This window comes from Coregonus lavaretus (assembly GCF_964263955.1).
Source record: "Coregonus lavaretus genome assembly, chromosome: 26".
NCBI lineage: Eukaryota > Metazoa > Chordata > Actinopteri > Salmoniformes > Salmonidae > Coregonus > Coregonus lavaretus.
The window spans coordinates 15492670-15513636 of record NC_140013.1 but is presented as its reverse complement, the minus strand read 5'-3'; the positions used below and the strand labels follow the sequence as shown (position 1 = coordinate 15513636).

Genomic DNA, 20967 nt, shown 5'->3' with positions numbered 1-20967 from the left:
TTGAACAGGTTAATTGTGGGTGAGCTGTGTGTTTCAGTCCATCTGCGCATGCATGCTGGCCGAGCTCCAACTAGTCTGTTGCTTAACAACGCTTTGTTGACAAGGGATTTCTGCTGGAGGAGCGAAATGAAACTCAAACAATTCCTTCTCAGATATTATCCACCAGGTGATGAACATGTTGTTGATGATGCTAAGATACTTGATAATTAAGATACTAATGAATGTTTGAACAAGTAGCTAGCTAATTATTTGTACCGTTTTGTGCAACTACACAGCAACTTTAACAGTAGTGCTGTTCTGACCTAGAGCTAGCGGACTAGGCTAGCCCAGAGCCATAACCTTAGGTCTCTGTGCTAGCCAGACCAGTTAACTGTAACAGCAATTTAATGCATGACGCACAAGTTGAAGTTACAAGTAGGCTCAAGTAACTTGTATCTTACACTTGGTCGGGTTTTGAATATTGAATTGATGCCTTTTGTTCACAGGTATCATCCTGGAATATGAGAAAGGAGGAGCTCTGAAGAGTAAATCCATTGATGTGTTGGATTTGTCTCCAGAGTGGGTAGACAATAGTATAATTCATGTTTATGAATGAGATGCTGTGTTTAGTGATCATGATATGTACAGGGCTGCCAACTTTTGAAGAAAGCTTCGAGTGAGATTTGCTATGTGAATTTCATTGCCCTCTGGCACAACCCCTAGAGGGCGGACTGGGGGTCCTCCCTCATGAAAATTGTACTGTTTTAAAGATAGTTTCCTGCAATTCTACGTATTTTGACATGGCTTAGGCCTATGACCAGGGTAAAAAAATAAAAACACAGGTCAGGTGTATTCAGGATGCTTTGAACATTAATTGAACACTCAAACTTTGACCACTTTGTTACTTAGAGATTTTGGGGGGATGACATTTAAAGTATGCTAACATTTTTGTAAACATATTTTTTAGGTGGTTTGACACTTCATTCAGACAGTAATGGAATTAGATAGGGAGACAGGCTAATGATAGAAACAGTGGGAAGGTTGGAAACAGGGATTGATCCCTGTTCTCAGGTAGAAAGTTGCATGCAACAATTACCGGGGAGTGTTACCACTAGGGCTGTTGCGGTGACCGTATTACTGCCACACCGGCGGTCACGAGTCATGACGGCAGTCAAATTCCACCAGACCATTTAGTCATGGTAATATGCTTCTCCAAGCTCTGATGCTGCTGATGGTCATTAGTAGCCTACCAAACTTGGTAACTGCCTGGTACTCAGCACTCTATTGTCCATCTAGTCACTCTGACATCAATGCAAATGTTATCGAAAATCGAATCACACTGCATGAGAGCCAATGAGCTCATGTTGCGCAACATTTCTATAGGCTATGCAATTGAGTGAGAAAACAGAGTGATGGCCTCTATTAAAAAGAGGAGGATCCCATCAGCTTTCTATAGGCTAGGTCTACTATATTTATTTCTCTACTTTCCTAATATTAAGCACATTGCCTCTCTTTACAACAGGAGTATAGCCTACCTGGCTGCTATGAAAATGAACCTGGGAAAAGTGTCCTCCATTCACAGGAGGTTGGTGGCACGTTAATTGGGGAGGATGGGCTCGTGGTAATGGCTGGAGAGGTGTGAGTGGAATGGTATCAAATACATCAAACACATGGTTTGATGCCATTCCATTTGCTCCATTCCAGCCATTATTATGGAGCCATCCTCCCCTCAGCAGCCTCCACTGCCTCCATTCGCTATTTACACTACCAGTCAAATGTTTGGACACACCTACTCAGTCAAGGGTTTTTCTTTATTTTTTAACTATTTTTTACATTGTAGAATAATAGTGAAGACATCAAAACTATGAAATAACGCATATGGAATCATGTAGTAACCAAAAAAGTGTTCAGCAAATCAAAATATATTTTATATTTGAGATTCTTCAAATAGCCACCCTTTGCCTTGATGACAGCTTTGCACACAGGGGTAGGTTTTTTTCCCCTACCCCTATTTCGAGAGAGGTGCATGATAATGGTCCATTCTAAATCAAAACAAATTTCACACTTATATTATTTACTATATGTAAAGACAAGATTAAGTCAAGAATAGTCTGATGGGTGACAATATTAGCCTATCACTTGTGAATTATATATTATCACTTGTGAATGATGCCCAGCTTGTTTGCAGTAAGGCAAGAAATACCTTTGTTTTGCAACTTTTTAAAATCATAGTTGCACACCTCATGTAGCCAAGCCCATAGGCCTATATGTTTTGATAAGGTTTGTATCACAACTAAAGTGGCCAAATAACTTCTTAAAATGAAGCACATTAATCTGCTTTACAACGGGTGTAGAGCCTAACTGGCATACATAAGCAGCGCATGTGTTTCAAGTTTGGGGAAGATAATTCTCACCATAAAAATGCACCTTTATAATAAAAGCATTATATGCATAATTGCATTTGCGGTCACTTCCAGCGAATTGATTGCATTTTGGAACATTTGCGCTTATAGCCTACTGTCGTGTGCGCATTGCTCCGCTTATAATGTGATGAAATAGCTAAATAGTTTGTCAACATTTGAAGCTAAATGTTCTGATCTGTTGCGTCAGCCTCATTGCTTGAAAAATGTTTTTTTATTCTAATGGTTGTATTAATTTGGGATCTATCGCATCCCACAACTGTCCCATACTATGTTTGGAATATTTATTTCTCACACAGAGTAGAATAGGTCAACTTTTGTTTTATGGGGATAGTAGATTGACATAGGCTAGTGCTTTTGCTGTTCGTTGGGCCTACTCATCTTATTGGCTGACGAAAAGTAAATGTGGACAGTTCTTCCAATATCTTCAATATGCGCCTCGGAATTGGATAAGGACGGGCGCAGTTGTCTTCACTTGTAGCCTGTGAGAAAGACCCGATCACATGACGGGCATTGGCTAATGAGAATTTAGCTATCTGAAAGAGCCATGTGAGTGAGAGGTGCTTTGGAGCAAGCAACCGGGAGAAGGGAATTATCATTATTATATTCAGCCCAAGGGCACAACGGCCACTGGCCGCAAGAGGCATACATTTTTTTAGGGGGCATTACGGCCACACAATTCAAGGCATTATCAAGTGCTTGTCAAATTGTGAATGAGAGACTGATGAAGTGTGTACAGCCTGAGCAAAAAACAATGCAGGGCTCATGCCTTTCATGCAACTTTTTTCAACTCATCATTAGAGATGCATCATGCAGCCATAGAATGTATTACAAATGAAAACATATAGCCCAACTTTGTATCACAACTAAAGTTGCATAAATAACTCTAAATGAAGCATAATAGGAGGATCTGTATCTTTGTTAACCGCTCCACACAGAATAGCTGCATGTACGCATTCGCTCAAATCATTTGGAGAAAATATCCTTTCTATTTTATTCAGCTACAGTTGAAGTCGGAAATCTACATATACTTAGGTTGGAGTCATTCAAACTCGTTTTTCAACCACTCCACAAATTTCTTGTTAACAAACTGTAGTTTTTGGCAAGTCGGTTAGGACATCTACTTTGTGCATGACACAAGTAATTTTTCCAACAATTGTTTACAGACAGATGATTTCACTTATAATTCACTGTATCACAATTCCAGTGGGTCAGAAGTTTACATACACTAAGTTGACTGTGCCTTTAAACAGCTTGGAAAATTCCAGAAAATGATGTCATGGCTTTAGAAGCTTCTGATAGGCTAATTGACATCATTCGATTCAATTGGAGGTGTACCTGTGGATGTATTTCAAGGCCTACCTTCAAACTCAGTGCCTCTTTGCTTGACATCATGGAAATATCAAATTAGGATTAAATGTCAGGAATTGTGAAAAACTGAGTTTAAATGTATTTGGCTAAGGTGTATGTAAACTTCCGACTTCAACTGTATGTTCAGTTGTATTCTTCATATTAAAATAATGCCACGGAATTCTAAGCAAATCTTGTCTGCTAAATGAACTAGTGTAGTCCACAGCCATATGGCATAGCCAGATCAAAATCAAATCAAATCGAATTGGTCACATACACATATTTAGCAGATGTTGCGGGTGTAGTGAAATGCTTGTGTTCCTAGCTCCAACAGCGCAGTAGTATCTAACAATTCACAACAATACACACAAATCTTAAAGTAAAATAATGGAATTAAGAAATATATAAATATTAGGACGAGCAATGTCGGAGTGGCATTGACTAAAATACAGTAGAATAGAATACAGTATATACAGTGGGGAGAACAAGTATTTGATACACTGCCGATTTTGCAGGTTTTCCTACTTACAAAGCATGTAGAGGTCTGTAATTTTTATCATAGGTACACTTCAACTGTGAGAGACGGAATCACATTGTATGATTTTCAGAAATCACATTGTATGATTTTTAAGTAATTCATTTGCATTTTATTGCATGACATAAGTATTTGATACATCAGAAAAGCAGAACTTAATATTTGGTACAGAAACCTTTGTTTGCAATTACAGAGATCATACGTTTCCTGTAGGTCTTGACCAGGTTTGCACACACTGCAGCAGGGATTTTGGCCCACTCCTCCATACAGACCTTTTCCAGATCCTTCAGGTTTCGGGGCTGTCGCTGGGCAATACGGACTTTCAGCTCCCTCAAAAGATTTTCTATTAGGTTCAGGTCTGGAGACTGGCTAGGCCACTCCAGGACCTTGAGATGCTTCTTACGGAGCCACTCCTTAGTTGCCCTGGCTGTGTGTTTCGGGTCGTTGTCATGCTGGAAGACCCAGCCACGACCCATCTTCAATGCTCTTACTGAGGGAAGGAGGTTGTTGGCCAAGATCTCACGATACATGGCCCCATCCATCCTCTTCTCAATACGGTGCAGTCGTCCTGTCCCCTTTGCAGAAAAGCATCCCCAAAGAAGGATGTTTCCACCTCCATGCTTCACGGTTGGGATGGTGTTCTTGGGGTTGTACTCATCCTTCTTCTTCCTCCAAACACGGCAAGTGGAGTTTAGACCAAAAAGCTATATTTTTGTCTCATCAGACCACATGACCTTCTCCCATTCCTCCTCTGGATCATCCAGATGGTCATTGGCAAACTTCAGACGGACCTGGACATGTGCTGGCTTGAGCAGGGGGACCTTGCGTGCGCTGCAGGATTTTAATCCATGACGGCGTAGTGTGTTACTAATGGTTTTCTTTGAGACTGTGGTCCCAGCTCTCTTCAGGTCATTGACCAGGTCCTGCCCTGTAGTTCTGGGCTGATCCCTCACCTTCCTCATGATCATTGATGCCCCACGAGGTGAGATCTTGCATGGAGCCCCAGACCGAGGGTGATTGACCGTCATCTTGAACTTCTTCCATTTTCTAATAATTGCGCCAACAGTTGTTGCCTTCTCACCAAGCTGCTTGCCTATTGTCTTGTAGCCCATCCCAGCCTTGTGCAGGTCTACAATTTTATCCCTGATGTCCTTACACAGCTCTCTGGTCTTGGCCATTGTGGAGAGGTTGGAGTCTGTTTGATTGAGTGTGTGGACAGGTGCCTTTTATACAGGTAACGAGTTAAAACAGGTGCAGTTAATACAGGTAATGAGTGGAGAACAGGAGGGCTTCTTAAAGAAAAACTAACAGGTCTGTGAGAGCCGGAATTGTTACTAGTTGGTAGGTGATCAAATACTAATGTCATGCAATAAAATGCAAATTAATTACTTAAAAATCATACAATGTGATTTTCTGGATTTTTTTTCTCACAGTTGAAGTGTACCTATGATAAAAATTACAGACATCTACATGCTTTGTAAGTAGGAAAACCTGCAAAATCGGCAGTGTATCAAATACTTGTTCTCCCCACTGTACATATGAAATGAGTAAAGCAGTATGTAAACATTATTAAAGTGACCAGTGATTCCATGTCTATGTAAATAGGGCAGCAGCCTCTAAGGTGCAGGGTTGAGTAACCGTGTGGTAGCCGGCTAGTGATGGCTATTTAACAGTCTGATGGCCTTGAGATTGTTTTTCAGTCTTTCGGTCCCAGCTTTGATGCACCTGTACTGACCTCGCCTTCTGGATGGTAGCGGGGTGAACAGGCCATGGCTCGGGTGGTTAATGTCCTTGATGATCTTTTTGGCCTTCCTGTGACATCGGGTGCTGTAGGTGTCCTGGAGGGCAGGCAGTGTACCTCCGGTGATGCGTTGGTTGGGCAGACCGCACCACCCTCTGGAAAGCCCTGTGGTTGCGGGCGGTGCAGTTGCCACACCAAGCGGTGATACAGCCCGACAGGATGCTCTCAATTGTGCATCTGTAAAAGTTTGTGAGGGTCTTAGGGGCCAAGCCGAATTTCTTCAGCCGTTGTTGCGCCTTCTTCACCACACTGTCTGTGTGGGTGGACCATTTCAGATTGTCAGTGATGTGTACGCCGAGGAACTTGAAGCTTTCCACCTTCTCCACTGCGGTCCCGTCGATGTGGATAGAGGCGTGCTCCCTCTGCTGTTTCCTGAAGTCCATGATCAGCTCCTTCATTTTGTTGACATTGAGGGAGAGGTTATATTCCTGGCACCACTCCTCCAGGGCCCTCACCTCCTCCCTGTAGGCTGTCTCGTCATTGTTGGTAATCAGGCCTACTACTGTTGAATTGGAGGCGTGCGTGGCCACGCAGTCATGGGCGAACAGGGAGTACAGGAGGGGGCTGAGCACGCATCCTTGTGGGGCCCCTGTGTTGAGGATCAGCGAAGTGGACGTGTTGTTTCCTACCTTCACCACATGGGGGCGGCCCGTCAGGAAGTCCAGGACACAATTGCACAGGGCGGGGTTCAGACCCAGGACCCCAAGCTTAATGATGAGCTTGGAGGGTACTATGTTGTTGAAGACTGAGCTATAGTCAATGAATAGCATTCTATTGGGGCGGTATGCAAATTTAAGTGGTTATTATAATTGATTCCTGGAGCATTTCATATCCAATGCTTATTTGTATGACTTGTTCAAAACTGTCCATGAATGGCTGCAAAAATACATAGCCTCATATCATTAATTTTCAAAGACACAAGTAGGCATATCAGATATCAAATATGTGATTACACTGGCAAAGTTGGGAAGAAGTGGAATAATAAAATATGTTTGGGGAATAACAGTAGTCTTCTTGCTGACAAGCACACTAATTACCCTATATTTTAGCCCATTGTTAAGAATGAGAATTGTTCCACTGAACAGACTAAATAAAGTAAATAAATAAGAAAATCTCCTGAAGACAACGTTACATAAATCTGCCCCTACACCCTAACCAAATGATTGTCCAATGTATTTTTCCACTCTAGAATCAAACGTGCACTTTTGGGTTCACAATCTGTTTGACAGAATTATTTTTATAGTTACAAAAGGTCACCCTACCAAATGTCCCTGCTAAAACATACTGTAGGTCTGTCTGTCTGCTGCCTTTTTGTTGTCACAGCCTAAAAGCCAATCACCAAAGGAGGGGACTAATGCAAGTGTGGATTATATCGACTTTAGTACATGCTGTCAAAGGGCAATAGATTAATGGACGGGAGTAACATCAACCAAATTTGGCTGACAACATTTTACACGAAACAGTGTTACGGTGCTGCTCTTTTTACGGTTTTATAAACTCAGCGAAAAACGTTCTCTTTCTCCATTCGTCTCCACTCTAATCTTGAGGGGCGTTTCTGTAAAACATGCATCCAATCCCCTTGATCCCTCACATAGCTAGACCAATAATATGCTTCAATGTGACGCGGTTCATGGTGCTGTGGCAAGACAGGGTAATGATAGAGGTTCTGCTCATGATGTTAAATTGCAGGCGCAGATGCTCCGATTTCAAAACGATTTGGAGCACAGTTGAAAAGTTAATGCGATGACTATACAATGGACTAATTTGAAAAATAAAAGCAGTAGTTTTCAAAGCGTGAGATATAAGAAGAGGGTCAAATGCGTGTGTCTCACGGCCAATGCGTGTGAGTTGTCAGCTCTGTATATATGCAATTGATTATACTAGTGCTAGTGTAGTATGATGATGAAAATACAGGTAGAAAAACACACCCACTAGTTCTTCACAACTTCGTCACTGATCCTGCAACACAGTATGATGTCTATTCCCCTTTTTTCAATGACCATGATGCATCACTCTGACATGTCTCTATCCATACAGGACAGACATCAAGGAGTTAATATCAGAGATCAGGAAGTCGGAGCCACTGATCACAGCATCATGCATCGACCGAGTCAAACCCTTGATCCTCAGACTGCAGGAGAAACTGGGTCAGCAGGACAACGCAGGTTCTACCTCTTCAAGGTCAAATACAGCTTCCATCTTTCTGAGCTACCTATTTATTTTCATTAGGCTCTCTTTTTAATGATAATGTTATTGTCTGCCTCCTGATTGTCCACCCTTGTGTGCAAGTGTACACTGGGAAAAGGGTGAATAATTGGGATGCAGCAATAGACAGCAATTAACAGGCATGACCACACTGCCAGTGCCTTGTGTAAACAGTACAGCCATCCTGTAATTCCTCATTTGAACCCTAGATGGCAGCAGGGGGTGGGAATTATATAATTCAGCACATCAAAGCCAGATGTATTATGTATGGCTATTACACGGTCAAACGCATAGATGTAAATTTAATTAATGCTGTCAAGTAAACCGCCTCAGAGTAAAAAAATTAAATCCTCCTCCCTTCTCCCTTGCAGGCGCTGAAGGCACACATATTGCCACTGACGAATGTTGTCTTCAATAAATCAGGGTCGAGGTAAGTTTATCTGCACTGCATGGAAATGTGCAGAGAACCCCAGGCACTTGTCTTTCCGGGGTGCAGTAGAGGTAAACCGATCTCTCTTTTTACACTCTCTGTCTCCTTTTCTCTCTCTTTCTGTCTCTTTCTCTGTTTCTCCCTCTCTCCCCCTCTCTCTATATCTCCCTCTCTCTGTCTCTCTCTTTCCACCTCCACCTCTCCCTCTCTCTCTGCAGTTTTATAACTGGGAGCTATGACAGGACATGTAAAATATGGGACACGGCATCAGTCGAGGAGCTGCACACACTGGAGGGCCACAGGAACGTGGTGTACGCCATTGCCTTCAACAACCCCTATGGGGAACCACCTTCCTGTCACTCTTCCCCAGGTTTAAAAACACCAGGACCTGTATTCATAAAGCGTCTCAGAGTAGAAGTGCTGATCTGGATCTGGGACCCCCCTGTCCATATAATCTGATTCATTATTATCTAAAAGGCTAAACTGATCCTAGATCAGTACTCCGACTCTGAGACTTAAGTCCCAGAGAGCCTTATGCTTATCCTATGTTCCTCCGTTGTCTTACACTTAAGGCCAAGGGAAAGAGTTGGTGGTTAAAAGAAAGCATTTTTCCTATCTAAAATCTTACCTTTATTTCTCCTCTTTAATCCAGGGACAAGATTGCCACTGGGTCTTTTGATAAGACCTGCAGGCTGTGGAGTGCAGAGATGGGCAAATGTTTCCACACCTTCCAAGGACACACTGCGGAAATAGTACGAGGGACTTTCTAATCTAGAGATGGAACTTTCTGAGAGATTGGACTTGTCTTTCAGTATAAATAGGATTGTAGTGAGCTTTGAATCAGATTTTCTATGTGAATGGCAGCTAACACTGTGCCGACCAGGTGTGTTTGGCGTTTAACCCTCAAAGTACCTTGGTGGCCACGGGGAGCATGGACACTACTGCCAAGCTATGGGACGTCCAGACTGGAGAGGAGGTGGCTACACTAACAGTAAGTTAGCTCTCTCTCTCTTTCTCATCTCACTCTCTTTCTCTCCCTTCTCTCCTTTCCTCTCATCTCCACACACTCTCACAACCATCCAAGTCCACATCCATTCATTAATTACTTAATTCAGTCATTTATATGCATTCATCCATTCATTTTTTAATATGATTATTCATGATGTGCTGGTCCAGCAGTCACCCTGCTTACTGTGTGTTCTATCCTCCCGTCATATGTGTGTATGCAGATGTGACTGTAATACATTCATAAGGTAATCTATCTACATGCTCAACTACAGGACAGGCAGCAGTTTCCTCCTGCATGTGGGCACACTGTGTGGCTGTGTGTTCCAGAGAGGGAATTCTGTGTGCTCCTCTCTACCCCTCCTCTCTACCCCTACTCTACCCCTTCTTCTTCAATTATTCCTACATTAGTCATGCTGGTGAATATAGTGACTCGAGCACAAAAATACAAATGTGTTCCTTAAACTGAATTGGATGAAATTATGCAATTTAGCTTTTTCAAAGGAGAAAGAATAGCTCATTTATTTGACTGTACTTTTGTGAACTCTGCAAGTGTAACGAATCGAATTCTCTCCTCTCGTTCATGTTCGTTTTTCGTTCACTCTCTCTTTCTCTCTCCCTCTCTCTTCCCCACCCTTTTCCTCCCTCCTTCTCTCCCTCCCCCCTTTCTCTCCTCCCTCTCTCTCTCCTTCCTCTCTCAGGCCACTCAGCAGAGGTCATCTCCTTGTCGTTTAACACAGTGGGTGACCAGCTAGTCACTGGCTCCTTTGACCACACTGTTTCTCTGTGGGATGTTCCATCTGGGAGGTGAGAGCCCAAGTGTTTGTGTGTGTGTGTGTGTTTGCGTGTCCATCCATGTGTGTGTGTGTGTGTGTGTGTGTGTGTGTGTGTGTGTGTGTGTGTGTGTGTGTGTGTGTGTGTGTGTGTGTGTGTGTGTGTTTGTGTTCGAGTCTAACCATAATTAACGCCCTCCTCTCATTCTACCAGGCGTGTCCACACACTGATAGGTCACAGAGGGGAGATCAGCAGTGTTCAGTTTAACTGGGACTGCTCCCTTATCATCACCGGCTCCATGGACAAAAGCTGTAGGGTGAGCTCTCACATCCTCTCTTACATCCCATTTCACATCATGTTACATCTCCTATCATCTCTCTCACATCATCTCTCTCTCTCTCTTTCTCTCCCTCTGGTAGAGACCTATCTCTTTTAAGCTCTGCATCATTTAAAAAGGAAAATGTAATGCTTTAATTATTCCAAGATGAGTCACGCTCGCTGGGTAGTTGTGTGAATTATTCACGTGGCTGCATTCCTGAAGAGAAGATTGTGAAGAGGGGAAAACACAACCATTGTGTTGTTAGAGCACTAACCAAGCTGGTTGTTTTTGTAAATGGCTTTTAAAAATAGATTAATTAACATTTTACGTTTTGCCATTGTCTGTGTTTGTACGTGTGCGTGTGACTGTGTGTCTGTGTGTGTTTGTGAGTGTGCATGTGCACGTGTGTGCTTATGTATGTGCACGTGTGTTTGTGTCCTAGTGTGTGTACCGGAATGTGTGTGTCTATGCTTCCCCAGGTGTGGGAGGCAGCGAGTGAGAAGTGTATGGCCACGCTAGCAGGCCATGAAGAAGAGGTGCTGGATGTGTGTTTCGACTACACCGGTCAACTCATAGCCACCGCCTCGAGCTCACGGTACGACCACAGGGATACAGTATACAATATATCATACTAATGGTGTTCTATTTAATTATGTGGGTACCTCTCTCTGCTGTGTCCATGACTGTCAATACAATGTTCCTGGATTGAACAATGTCCCAGGCGCTGAACAACTATATCCGTACTGTACCCAGGCCAGCCACCCCCATTTCACACTATCATGCCAACCCAAATCGTACTGTGGTGGCTCAAATATTAATTTTGCACATTGTCCTTTCCAGAACAGTTCCTGCAACTTTGGTATATGACTAACCAGGCCAGCTCTATTTAATTCATTTTATTTTAAGGTTCAACTTCATCTTCATCTTCGCTCAAACAATAACACCAGATGATTTGAGAAATCAATATTTCCCCCTGCCTCTTAGGCACAGCGAGAGTGTACAGTGCTGCCAGCTACCAGTGCATCTCCAGACTGGAGGGCCACGAGGGAGAGATCTCCAAGGTGAGTCACTGAGACAGGTAATGGTTCAAACAGGACCCAAAATGGCCCCTCTCTCTGTCTCTTTGTCTGCCTCGGAGCATCCATCAGGGTACAGGACTAGACAGGAGGGATGAGGACGGCAGTCCGTTTGCCGGGGGGATGTTTCTACCTCTTGTTACTGATTCTTGTGTCAGTTTCTAGGTCAACCAAGTCTTGACGATGACATAGAGAGACGTGACCCTGAAGGTGTCCCCACCTCAGGCCAGAGCGTTTCAGAAACATCCGGGCTTGTCTTCCTGGTCTACCTATAGGCTGATTCCTGGTCTACCTATGCACTGATTCAAAGCACTCCCTGAGTTTTTCTGCCTAGTTACTGTGATTCCCCCTTCCCCCTGTAGTCTAATTTGATTGCCACTTTTCATTTGCTCTTGTTTCAGTTCCCTGTAATGTCACACCTTGGTTGTTTTATTAACCAAACACCATGACACAGTCTGTCCCTGCTCACTGTGTAACTGTATTAACCACCACTGTATATAGCTACATGTGACCTGGGCCTGTGTTGTAGGTGACCCAGCTGTGACCTAAATGTTTGTGTGATCTTATCAGGCTCTGCCATTTGACAGTTCTGCCAGTGTATGTGTGTGTGTGTGTGCATCTTTGTTAGTGTGGGTATACGTGCCTGCATATTGTGTGTGTATGTGTGCGTGTTTGTTGCTCGGAGCCACAGCCACTAGGGGTCCCGATTCAGACTTAGGAAATGTACGCCTTTCCAACAGAAACCTTTCCTATGCACTTCTCAATAGTTGATATTCAGACTTATCTTATGCAGATGCATAATGGGCTTTGCATGCGTGGTTAACATTTATTAAACTGTTGAAAACCCTTCCACTTGTTGGCCAACCATTTTCCTCATGGAGTTTTAATTCAATAGGTTTTTCAGTACATTTATCTAAATCCATCCCTTTGTACCTTTAACTACAATTTTATTGACATGCTCACTAGAATATATGAAGAGAATGGTTCAGAATATTAGGGATCAATGAAAGAAAAGAAAAAAAAGCTTTTCAGCAACAGTTGGTAGATTTAAAAATACTCTGATCTTGTATATTTCTAAGGGTTAGGAAAGTATTTATGAATAATAATAAAAAAAAGCTTTGGAGAGCCTTTATGCACTAAATATATTGGCGTATCAAAAATACAGTTGTTTGATTCATCCTGAAAAATAATCTGTAAATCTATAAATCTACCCTAATAATCCTCACTTATCATGGAACTGTGATGACAACAGTCCAGTCATTGTGAAGGTTTAAACAGCTACATATGGTCTGCGTTCCATAATGATTCAAATAGTCTACATGTCCCAAATTATTGCACAATTTGTAATCCGTTTGCCCAATATACTGTAATCTACTATTGTTAGCGATCCTCAGGAACAACCATACGAACGTGACAGACGAAAGAAAGATCAACTAACAACGTAATGGAATAATGCAAAATGTAAGGAAACTAACACGAAAGTCAGTGTATGTGGGTATAGCTGACGGTGGCTACCAATAGTGTCTAATGTTTAACAAAACAAATGGTTAAAAAAATACAGAGAGAAGTCCGGGCATATACTTAGAAATCATAAAGTCTCCAAATTTCATACCAAGTTATATGGCCAGCATTTCATAAACTTCACTGTGGAAAAGTTAATATAAATGTTTGTCATTTAGCAGACACGCTTATCCAAAGCGATTTACAGGAATAATTAGTGATAGTGCCTTGCTCAAAGACACATCGACAGATTTGTCACCTAGAGGAATTGAACCAGCAACCTTTCGGTTACTGGCCCAACGCTCTTAACCGCTAGGCTACCTGCTGATATATTGATATGCTTTAGTTTGCTGCCGTATGACTGGTTTTACATTTGGCTCCAACGATCATAAGGTAAAATTATATCTTAAAAAACGATAGGTTGCTCGACCTGATTCATCATTTCATCGCGTGTAAAGGTGGTGGAATTATGAGGGAGTCGAGGTCAGAATACGGCGTGTCTGTAGACACCTCCGCCACATTCGTTTTTTGAAAATCTCCAGCCCTAACGAATAGGGGGTGAATAACATGTTATTCTCATGTTTAAATTCAAGGTCAGAATACGCTTAGAGAGTGTAGTGTATTAAAATTATGTCTTTGTTAAAGGTTTTTCAGGAAGAAATGGAAGGTTGATTATTGCTATCAAGAGGGAAGGTTTTAGCGTGACGTCACATATGACAGACAGGAAGTGGGTGGTAAGATACGGGGATTGAACATTAGAGGGAGCTATTCAACTCTTGGAAGGCTATATAAAGGGGGGAGCAGCGACGAAGAGTTAGAATACAGCAAGATTTATTTGGGTCTGGTTCTCCGGACATTGTGTCTGTACTTACGCTGGAACCTCGTGGTTTGAATAAAGGCCTTTGAACACGAGACAGCCTAAGCAGACTCCTTGATTGACGGTAACACCTACGAATAACCTACACTACAAATGGAGGCACGGACGGGGATTGAACAGTAGAGGGAGCTATTCAACTCTTGGAAGGCTATATAAAGGGGGGAGCAGCGACGAAGAGTTAGAATACAGCAAGATTTATTTGGGTCTGGTTCTCCGGACATTGTGTCTGTACTTACGCTGGAACCTCGTGGTTTGAATAAAGGCCTTTGAACACGAGACAGCCTAAGCAGACTCCTTGATTGACGGTAACACCTACGAATAACCTACACTACAAGAGAAAAGTGCATAAAAAGGGAATTATGTTCCATTTAAGCACACTTTACTCGGGTTGCAATTCCCCCCTGGTTGCCTCATTGGCCTGCCTGTCTAGTGTCTGTTTACTGAAAGCCATCAGGGCCCAGCCTCAGTAATAGGCTGTAAAGAGGATGATTTCACAGGATTATGACACTAATCTCCCTCAAACAGGACACCTCTATCTCCCCTCCCTCCGCCTCTTAAATCTCGTTTTTCTTCACTCTCCACTATTTCTGACTCTGTCGGTCCCTGTTTTTACTTTCATTCTAATTTCCACTTTCGTCCCTCCATCTCCCTCTCCCCCACTCTTCGTTGTTGCTTTCTTCCTCTCATTATGAGGGACCAGATTGAATCGGCAGAAGCTGATTTTTTCTTAAAGGTCCAATGCAACCGTTTTTATCTCAATATCAAATCATTTCTGGGTAACAATTAAGTACCTTACTGTGATTGTTTTCAATTAAAATGGTAAGAAATTCTTAGCAAAGAGCAATTTCTCAAGTAAGAGTTTTGCTAGGACTGACTGGGAGTGGTCTGATTGGGGAGAAGAAAACTGAAAACTAGCTGTTATTTACAGAGGTTCGGAACTCTCTTTCTTATTGGTCTATTAACTAATTGACTGTCTGGTGATGTCACCAGGCAGGCCAAAACTCCATCCCACCAAAACAGGCTGAAATCTCAGCTGGTCTTTTCAAACAGCTCTTACACTATTAGGGCATTATCATAATTTTCACAATTTCACAGTATTCTTCCAACCTTATAGTGTGGAAATATATACGTTTTTTTTTACTGCACTGGGCCATTAAAATAATGTCTTTAGAATTAATTTAATAGAACCAAATACTGCTAAAAACATACATTAATTGTTTTGTTGATTAAATATGCAGGAAAGAATGTAAAAGAGTAACGCTAAGGTAGTGGGTTCGATCCCCGGGACCACAAAAATGTATGCACGCACGACTGTAAGTCGCTTTGGATAAAAGCGTCTGCTAAATGGCATATTATTATTATTATTATTATTATGATATGGAATGTAATCATCTCAACAGATACCATTCAGTTACTCCATCTTCTTCTGCCTCATCCTTCTCTTTCTCTTCTCTTTTTCCTCTCTCTTTTCACTACTCTCTTCTCTCGTATCCTCTTTTCTCAAAATTCTACACCTCTGTGCTCTCCTTCTCTCTCTCCTCTATGTGTAACCGGTGTGAAATGGCTAGCTAGTTAGCGGTGCGCGCTAGTAGCGTTTCAATCGGTGATGTCACTCGCTCTGAGACCTTGAAGTAGTTGTTTCCCTTGCTCTGCAAGGGCCGCAGCTTTTGTGGAGCGACGGGTAACGGTGCTTCGAGGGTGACTGTTGTCGATGTGTGCAGAGGGTTCCTGGTTCAAGCCCAGGTAGGGGCGAGGAGAGGGACGGAAGCAACACTGTTACATGTGCTCCCTCTTATCTTTGCTCCCCCCTTCTCTCTCTCCTCAGTGTCCTCTCTCTCTCTCCTCTTTTAGCTCATTCCTTTTTTCTCACTCTCCTCTGTGCTGTCAGTGTCACCCTCTCCCAGAGTTCTATTTCCATTTCCTGTCTGAGGGCTGCTCATCCTTAAACACTCATCACCCAGCAGCGTGATACTTTTTATAAAAACACTTTACTTTTATGACAATGCAGAGCCAGCATAATTTAACCCTCCTAGCCCCATGTTTATTTATTCACCTCACTGTGTGTGCTTGTCGATCTCTCTGAAGTCTATCTGTTCCATTAGAACCATTCCACCATAGGAAATGCCTGGCCATTTAACAGAGCTCCATTTACAGTTAATAGCCATTTAAGAATATAGTGCTGACGTGCTGAAAGTTCCCCATGCTCTATTCTCATTTGGTGGTTCCTATCTCCTCTTGCACACTCCCTCATCAGTGCACACTCCATCCAGCCATTCACTCCATCACTCATTTTCACTCTCATAACACACACACACCCTTATGTCAATTTCAACCTCCCCTTCTTCTCCCTTGCAGATTTGTTTTAACCCTCAGGGCAGTAGAGTTCTGACGGCCAGCATTGACAAGATGGCTCGCCTGTGGGATGTCCAGTCTGTCATCTGTCTGCAGGTCCTGGAGGGACACATGGACGAGATCTTCTCCTCCGCCAACTACGAGGGTGACGCCATCATCACAGGTAATATGTACCCTCTGTCAGGGCTGGGGTCAATTCCATTTCAATTCAGCATTGAGAAAAATTGGAATTGGAATTTCAGTTTAGTTTCTGAATTGCCTGAAATGGAATTGAGCCCAACCCTGCCCTCTACATAATCATACCTAGTTAAAATGCAAAGACGCCACTGCAACCTCTTCACAGCCAAACAAGCATTATTTTTTCTCCACCCACAAACACTTTATCAAGGTTAAAATGAACAGGCCACAGCTGGGTGAGGTGAGCTTCTGCCTCCTTTTCAACCACCTGTTCCTGTCTTCTCTCTGCTGCAGGCAGCAAGGACAACACCTGTCGCATCTGGGTGTGTGAGGAGGGGTAGGCCATCTGGACAGGTGACTCCAGTCTGACTCCTGATGTCCATCCCCCAACAAGAAGATGACTCCAACAGGGCCCTGTTTGAAGACGCCCTTTCTGGAAGTTATCACTAGGAGGTCACGTATGTAGACCGGATAGCTTTGGTGAAAGAATTTGGTCCCATTTTACTATCTAGCACTGTCTAGACCAGGGGTAGGCAAACCTTTTGGCTCAAGGGCCACATTGAGTTTTTGAAACCAAGTGAAGGGCCACATACTATATGCGTGACAAAACATGTGAAGCCTTTATTCATTTTCACATTGAAACGCAACTACTAGTGTACTGTCGGTGTACATATGCTTGCAGAACAAGTCTACCCCTGTTTTTTTGTGAACACATTTTTCACAAAATCTTCACATAATTTATATAATTTACAACATCACAGACACAGTCAAACACACACACAGATCCTGCATCTCTACCCTTGTAAAGGACAATCAAACTTACAGTCACAATATGCAAACGTAAAAATAGATATATAATATGACAGGAGACATGCAAAATGTAACAGCAGATGTGTAATTTAAAAAAAAAAAAAACTATTCTAAAATGTAATTGAAACATATGGTAAGAGCATCCGTTTCATTTGGAGTGGTCTGTTTTTGAAAGCATATTAAGGAACAATTCTCATCTCCATTGTGAGCCATATTTACAGTTATCCAATCACCTCAGTCCAAATCTGACTGATTAGTTATTACCTGTATCCAAGTGCATTGCTGGATAATTCTCACTGCATGACCATCACCATGAAAAAGCATAATCCTTGCCTACCCCAGTCATGGTTATTAAAGTCTTAATGTGAACAATGGATCTGGTCACCTCTCTAAGCAAGGGCATCAAAGTCTGGTGTCATCTTTGATGTAGAGATTCTCAGAACAGCTGGCAAGTGGTCATTTGTTAAATTTGACCTGTGACGGGATTTGTTGTCATTCATGACTGAGAACGTTTGTTCACACACATATGTGGACCCGAATAAAACAAGCATCCTTTGGGCGTGTTTTTAATGTTTGGAAACTTTGTTTCATTTAGTGAGCCATAGAATTGGTCTATTGTTGCTGTTTTGTACTTCTCCTTCAAAGCACTGTCACATTGGATGTTGTTGAGCTCCAATTGTGTGTCTGGAGGTGCTTTCTCACTATCAAAAGACATGGGGCACGATACAAGCTCCAGCTCAGTCTCTATCTTGGTGAAGTCTGAGAAGTGACTGGAAAACTCAGCATGCAGGTCGATCAAAGTGCTACTGTATGTCTCAGTGCGGCACTGCGATGTGGGCGCGTTCAGTGCGGCCAGTCGGAAAATGAGTGAGGGACCGGCTGCTCATTTGTCTGGAGAACAACATAAGTTTGGCCTTGAAGGCTTTCACGTTGGAATACAGTTCATGCACAAAAACACAATTTCCCTGCAGTTTCACATTTAGATCGTTCAGATGCCCCAATGTCCACACTGAAAGCAAAGTCGCCCAGCCAGTCTGTGTCTTTGAACTCAGAGAAGTCGTCAGCTTTACCAACCGTATCAAGGAACATACCCTACAGTGCCTTGCAAAAGTATTCATCCCCCTTGCCGTTTTTCCTATTTTGTTGCATTACAACCTGTAATTTAAATGGATTTTATTTGGATTTCAATTAATGGACATACACAAAATAGTCCAAATTGGTGAAGTGAAATGAAAAAAATAACTTGCTTCAAAAAATTCTAAAAAATTAATAACGGAAAAGTGGTGTGTGCATATGTATTCACCCCCTTTGCTATGAAGCCCCTAAATAAGATCTGGTGCAACCAATTAACTTCAGAAGTCACATAATTAGTTAAATAAAGTCCACCTGTGTGCAATCTAAGTGTCACATGATCTGTCACATGATCTCAGTATATATACACCTGTTCTGAAAGGCCCCAGAGTCTGCAATACCACTAAGCAAGGGGCACCACCAAGCAAGCGGCACCATGAAGACCAAGGAGCTCTCCAAACAGATCAGGGACAAGGTTGTGGAGAAGTACAGATCAGGGTTGGGTTATAAAAAAAGATCCAAAACTTTGAACATCCCACGGAGCACCATTAAATCCATTATTAAAAAATGGAAAGAATATGGCACCACAACAAACCTGCCAAGAGAGAGCCGCCCACCAAAACACACGGACCAGGCAAGGAGGGCATTAATCAAAGAGGCAACAAAGAGACCAAAGATAACCCTGAAGGAGCTGCAAAGCTCCACAGCGGAGATTGGAGTATCTGTCCATAGGACCACTTTAAGCCGTACACTCCACAGAGCTGGGCTTTACGGAAGAGTGGCCAGAAAAAAGCCATTGCTTAAAGAAAAAAATAAGCAAACACGCCAAAATCCATACATATGGAAGAAGGTACTCTGGTCAGATGAGACTAATATTGAGCTTTTTGGCCATCAAGGAAAACGCTATGTCTGGCGCAAAGCCAACACCTCTCATCACCCCGAGAACACCATGTTTTTCATCGGCAGGGACTGGGAAACTGGTCAGAATTGAAGGAATGATGGATGGTGCTAAATACAGGGAAATTCAGTCTTCCAGAGATTTGAGACTGGGACGGAGGTTCACCTTCCAGCAGGACAATGACCCTAAGCATACTGCTAAAGCAACACTTGAGTGGTTTAAGGGTAAACATTTAAATGTCTTGGAATGGCCTAGTCAAAGCCCAGACCTCAATCCAATTGAGAATCTGTGGTATGACTTAAAGACTGCTGTACACAAGCGGAACCCATCCAACTTGAAGGAGCTGGAGCAGTTTTGCCTTGAAGAATGGTCAAGAATCCCAGTGGCTAGATGTGCCAAGCTTATAGAGAAAATACCCCAAGAGACTTGCAGCTGTAATTGCTGCAAATGGTGGCTCAAGTTTTCTGTATTTTTGTCCCATTTCTTGTTTGTTTCACAAGAAAAAATATTTTTTATCTTCAAAGTGGTAGGCATGTTGTGTAAATGAAATGATACAAACCCCCCAAAAATCAATTTTAATTCCAGGTTGTAAGGCAACAAAATAGGAAAAATGCCAAGGGGGGTGAATACTTTCGCAAGCTACTGTATCTCCCCTCTCAGTTTCCACACACAACAAAATACTTTTCCCAGGCTTAGCCAGCGCACATTTGAATGGTACAACAAGTCCTGTTGCTCTGCCTCTGTGTCATTGAGCAGCTGAATGAACTGACGATGGTTAAGGCCCCTAGCCCGTATAATGTTGACACGTTTTACAACCACTTTGACAACATTTTCCAGCTTTAACACACTTTTACACAGGACTTCCTGATGAATAATACAGTGAAAAAATATCAATTCCATCGCAAGAAGTTCCTCTGTTATTTCAAAGTTCTCATTTAATCCTCTGACAAAAATGTAAAGTTGAGCGGTGTCTCTGATGTCAGTACTCTCATCCAGTGCTATAGAAAAAAGATCGAAGCCATCTGCTTTTTTCTTCAACTCTGAGATTAGCTCCTCACCTATACAGTGGGGAGAACAAGGATTTGATACACTGCCGATTTTGCAGGTTTTCCTACTTACAAAGCATGTAGAGGTCTGTAATTTTTTATCATAGGTACACTTCAACTGTGAGAGACGGAATCTAAAACAAAAACTCCAGAAAATCACATTGTATGATTTTTAAGTAATTAATTTGCATTTTCTTGCATGACATAAGTATTTGATCACCTACCAACCAGTAAGAATTCCGGCTCTCACAGACCTGTTAGTTTTTCTTTAAGAAGCCCTCCTGTTCTCCACTCATTACCTGTATTAACTGCACCTGTTTGAACTCGTTACCTGTATAAAAG

General features: G+C 42.4%; 1 pseudogene across 1 annotated transcript; it reads left to right on the top strand.

Moving 5' to 3' along the window:
• Positions 1-126: 126 nt before the first annotated feature.
• Positions 127-17141, top strand: LOC311101529 (annotated as a pseudogene). The gene is made up of 13 exons: positions 127-166; positions 486-558; positions 8123-8266; positions 8662-8720; positions 8939-9061; positions 9373-9472; positions 9604-9715; positions 10427-10532; positions 10713-10815; positions 11298-11413; positions 11803-11879; positions 16627-16786; positions 17095-17141. The product of its transcript is annotated as an uncharacterized misc_RNA (transcript).
• Positions 17142-20967: the final 3826 nt, after the last annotated feature.